At 44.2% G+C, this 5,000-nt stretch overlaps 1 non-coding gene across 1 annotated transcript; it reads right to left on the bottom strand.

The window, feature by feature from the left end:
- Positions 1–77: 77 nt before the first annotated feature.
- LOC120632392 lies at positions 78–1,980 on the bottom strand. Its single transcript, XR_005659087.1, has one exon. It is a non-coding gene; the product is annotated as a small subunit ribosomal RNA (ribosomal RNA).
- Between the last annotated feature and the right edge of the window lie 3,020 nt (positions 1,981–5,000).

Genomic DNA, 5,000 nt, shown 5'->3' with positions numbered 1-5,000 from the left:
TTTGGTCTTTAACATAATCGTACAAACATGGGTGCGCATGCGCGTTTACCGCGGCGACCCGTGCAGACGTTACACGTTAATGATCCTTCCGCAGGTTCCCCTACGGAAACCTTGTTACGACTTTTACTTCCTCTAAATGATCAAGTTTGGTCAACTTCCCAGCAACGCCGACGGCCGTGAAGCCACCGCGTGTCGGTCCGAAGACCTCACTAAATCATTCAATCGGTAGTAGCGACGGGCGGTGTGTACAAAGGGCAGGGACGTAATCAACGCGAGCTTATGACTCGCGCTTACTAGGAATTCCTCGTTTATGGGGGATAATTGCAAACCCCAATCCCCAGCACGAAGGAGTTTCAACGGGTTGCCCGGGCCTCTAGGCCAGGGAGAACATGCTGATTCCTTCAGTGTAGCGCGCGTGCGGCCCAGGACATCTAAGGGCATCACAGACCTGTTATTGCTCAATCTCGTGCGCCTCGAAGACGCCGGTCCCTCTAAGAAGAATTTTAATACGCCGCCAGTGAGTTGCGCGACCGAAGCCGCGCACACCTAAATGACGACGCCTATTTAGCAGGCTAGAGTCTCGTTCGTTACCGGAATTAACCAGACAAATCGCTCCACCAACTAAGAACGGCCATGCACCACCACCCACCGAATCAAGAAAGAGCTGTTAATCTGTCAATCCTTCCGGTGTCCGGGCCTGGTGAGATTTCCCGTGTTGAGTCAAATTAAGCCGCAGGCTCCACTCCTGGTGGTGCCCTTCCGTCAATTCCTTTAAGTTTCAGCTTTGCAACCATACTCCCCCCGGAGTCCAAAATCTTTGGTTTCCCGGAAGCTGCCCGCCGAGCCATTGTAGTAACGACGGCGGATCGCTAGATGACATATTTACGGTTAGAACTAGGGCGGTATCTAATCGCCTTCGAACCTCTAACTTTCGTTCTTGATTGATGAAAACACCTTTGGCAAATGCTTTCGCTGATGTTCGTCTTGCGACGATCCAAGAATTTCACCTCTAACGTCGCAATACGAATGCCCCCAGTTATCCCTATTAATCATTACCTCGGAGTTCTGAAAACCAACAAAATAGAACCGAGATCATATTCTATTATTCCATGCACGAAATATTCAAGCGGCATTTTGAGCCCGCTTTGAGCACTCTAATTTGTTCAAAGTAAAATTGTCGGCCCATCTCGACACTCAACGAAGAGCACCGCGATAGGATTTTGATATTGAACCGGCGTTTTACCGCCGGCTCACCGACGATATGCTCCGCAGACGTGTCAGTATCACCGCGGATGCGGTGCACCGACAGCGCGGCGCACAAATGCAACTACGAGCTTTTTAACCGCAACAATTTTAGTATACGCTATTGGAGCTGGAATTACCGCGGCTGCTGGCACCAGACTTGCCCTCCAATTGTTCCTCGTTAAAATATTTAAAGTGTACTCATTCCGATTACGAGGCCTCGTAAGAGTCCCGTATCGTTATTTTTCGTCACTACCTCCCCGTGCCGGGAGTGGGTAATTTGCGCGCCTGCTGCCTTCCTTGGATGTGGTAGCCGTTTCTCAGGCTCCCTCTCCGGAATCGAACCCTGATTCCCCGTTACCCGTGACAACCATGGTAGTCGCAGAAACTACCATCGAAAGTTGATAAGGCAGACATTTGAAAGATGCGTCGCCGGTACTGGACCATGCGATCGGCAAAAGTTATCCAGATTCATCAAAATTAACGACTTCGGACGCGAGGCCCTCCGTCGATTGGTTTTGATCTAATAAAAGCGCTCGTCCCATCACTGGTCAGAGTTCTGATTGCATGTATTAGCTCTAGAATTACCACAGTTATCCAAGTAACTGAGTAAGATCTAAGGAACCAAAACTGATATATTGAGCCATTCGCGGTATCGCCTTAATACGGCTTGCACTGAGACATGCATGGCTTAATCTTTGAGACAAGCATATAACTACTGGCAGGATCAACCAGGGAGCTATCCACATACTTCACGCCACGTAACGCCCGTAGCTGTTAAGCTGTAAGGGGAAACGTAGGCGCGCAGTTAGCGAGCCCCTTCCGTAGCGAGCGAGCCGCCGCGCCGGTTCACGGCGCTGCAGCCCCATCTCACGACGGAAGGTCGAAGCACGTCGCGCGCCATTCTATTAAGAGCGGCGACGCGGTGCCCGACAAAATTTATTCTATGATGTGCTGCGAGACGGGAGAGTTTCGCCCCGCCGTCAGCATTCGACGAGCGGAACTATTAAACCCAGACGCCCACGCAGGACGAGGACACATTTCACGTTGCACCGCCTCCGTTAGGAGGCCGTGCGACATGGTCCCAAGCATTGAAGGTTCTTTGAACGAGACTTAACACACATTGACGCTCTTGCGAGCTATGATTTTATAACATATTCGAGTACGACACTTTGATCGTCGCCCGGTACTTGAGAGACTTCTTTTATAACACCATTTTTATATTATTTTTAACACCACGCGCATAAAACACAGGGGGCGAAGCCGCACAAACGAACGCAACAGTCTGCGATTGTGAGCGCGCCACGCCGGTCCCGTATTATGAGAGCTGTATTAAAAATATCACATCTGAATGTACAGTTTTTATATTAAACTGCTGCTGGATAAACTTTTAACGACCGTTTGATTTTACATTGAAATGTAATAACGAAATAACGCAGAGGGAATTTCTGACAGTTAACACATTCGACCCGAGAGAGAGCACATCATATCACAATCGATAATAATATACACTCTTGAAAATCTCACACATTAATGCCATAACAATTGCCCAGACGCGATTCCGTCGGTCGACGCCGTTCATCGGGGTACAATATTAATATGATATTAAAAAATAATACCATAAAAATAAATAAATAAATAAAATAAACATAATATAATATTATAATAAAAAAGAGAACAACCTCTTTTTTTAGAGAAATGCGAAACGTGACAACAATACTAACGCAGAGATACGCGAGAGAGAAGTCTGAACAACGCCACTTTGCGTGGCGCCGCAATCATACTACTCCTTTTAGACTCTGGTATTTCGTCGTCGCCGTCGCCGTCACCTTCGCACCTCCACCCCATATAGTAGTGGCGCGGTGCGACGGGCCTAATGTGTTAGTGAACAAATTAAATTAAACATATTTAAATGGTTTTTTTTTTTTTAATATCCAATTAAAGGAAAAAAGGGACCGCCAGGAACACCTCTTGCACGAGAACGGGCGTGGGCTTGGGCGTGGGCGTGGGCGTGGGCGCGATGCTTGCGGGCGATTGCCGCGTGGTTCAGAGGGGCGGTACATTTGCGCGCCCACGCCCACCCCCTCTACCAATCCAACGCCCATGCCCACGCCCACGCCCACGCTCACTCTCACTATTAAGGCTGGCAGGTGCGTGTGCGTTCGTGCATTGTATATAATACGGACGGCGGTGACAAACAGTTCGTGTATTAATTCACACCCGACCGCCAGAGTCTCATCTCTCCCGTCATGTTCGTGAATCGAAACGCGCCGCACCGCACCGCACCGCCCTGCCTATGTTTACCTAGAGTGAATGTTATTAGTAATTTTATAATGATGACATTATTAAACTTCCCCTTAGTAATAATAGTCATAAAAAAAAGGCGCAGGCGTGGGCGTGGGCGTGGGCGTGGGCTTGGTTTAGACGGACGGTGCATTAGCGCGCACACGCAAGTGTCGTAATAATCTTAGAAGGGAGACTTCCAGTTCGTGTATCGAATCTTACCGTACCGCGCTGCTACTATGGTTTTTTTTATTTTTAATTTTCTAAAAATCTATATTTACTCAAATTAAAAGTAATCCTTCAATTCTGTTGTGATAATATTAAAAAAAAAATCCATTTTCCACCGTAAAACAAATTAACAAAAAGGAATATAACGAAATATTTTTCAGTGTATAGTCAGTCAGTTCGTGTATTAAACACCTCGCCAGTGGTACTTACTATATACGGTTTCGACTAGGGAGACTGAACTGCCCCCTGTCCGGTTCGTGGATCGAAACGCGCGGCGTCTACATATATTTGATTTTAAAACAAGGAACAATAAAAATATTCAATATTTATCGATATAGCTAGGCTACCTACACTAAGTAATAATGATATAATATAATGAAACTTCCTCTTAACATCATAAATTATGGGTATATAATTGAAAACGAGTTTAAAATATTGAGTGGCAATCAAATATCATCATATTTTTATATATAAAAAAAAAAAAAAGTTTTTTTAACGTTAATTTTTATGCATTTATGTATATATGTATATATGTATATGTATATATATTAATATACTTACGCGCTTCAATCGTTTTATACAATAATGTAAGTAAATAACTACGTACATAATTTACTTAATCACTTTTAATACTACATATTTATATACGTATATAGAGTTTACTTATTCACTTTTGTTACATAAATTATTAACTCACTCACCTTATTTACTTATTATTAGAAAAACGGAACTGAACCTAAGTGCCCGGCCTGCGGCCGGGCACCCGTCCTATTAATGTTCTAACCTAACCTAACCTAACCTACACTAACCTAACATAACCTATCCAAACCTTTTAAAACTGGTTTGGATTCCTTTAGACCTAAGCCCACCGGCAACTACGACTAACACTACGACTACACACTGATATAGCTAACTAACTGGCTTTCATCAGTGCATCTGTAGCATAACTAGTATTAAAATAGCAATGAGTTTATTATTATTTTTTATTAATGCATATATTAACATCAAATCTTGAATCTAAAGTCTAAAGGAATCCAAACTAGGTGTTTTAGTTTAGGTGTTAGGTTAGGTTAGGTTAGGTATATGAATAAGACGGGTGCCCGGCCGCAGGCCGGGCACTTAGGTTCACAACCGTTAAAAAAAAAATTAAAAAATTTGGAAAATCCAAAAGTGCACTTGAATAAAATTGTTTTTTTTTTAACTGTGTTAAAAAAGGTCTTATATCTACACAATATGTTACTAGTGCA

Source organism: Pararge aegeria, chromosome 19 (assembly GCF_905163445.1).
Source record: "Pararge aegeria chromosome 19, ilParAegt1.1, whole genome shotgun sequence".
In the NCBI taxonomy this organism is placed as follows: Eukaryota; Metazoa; Arthropoda; class Insecta; order Lepidoptera; family Nymphalidae; genus Pararge; species Pararge aegeria.
Note: the sequence above shows the minus strand (reverse complement) of the source record. Positions and strands in the feature narration are given on the sequence as shown.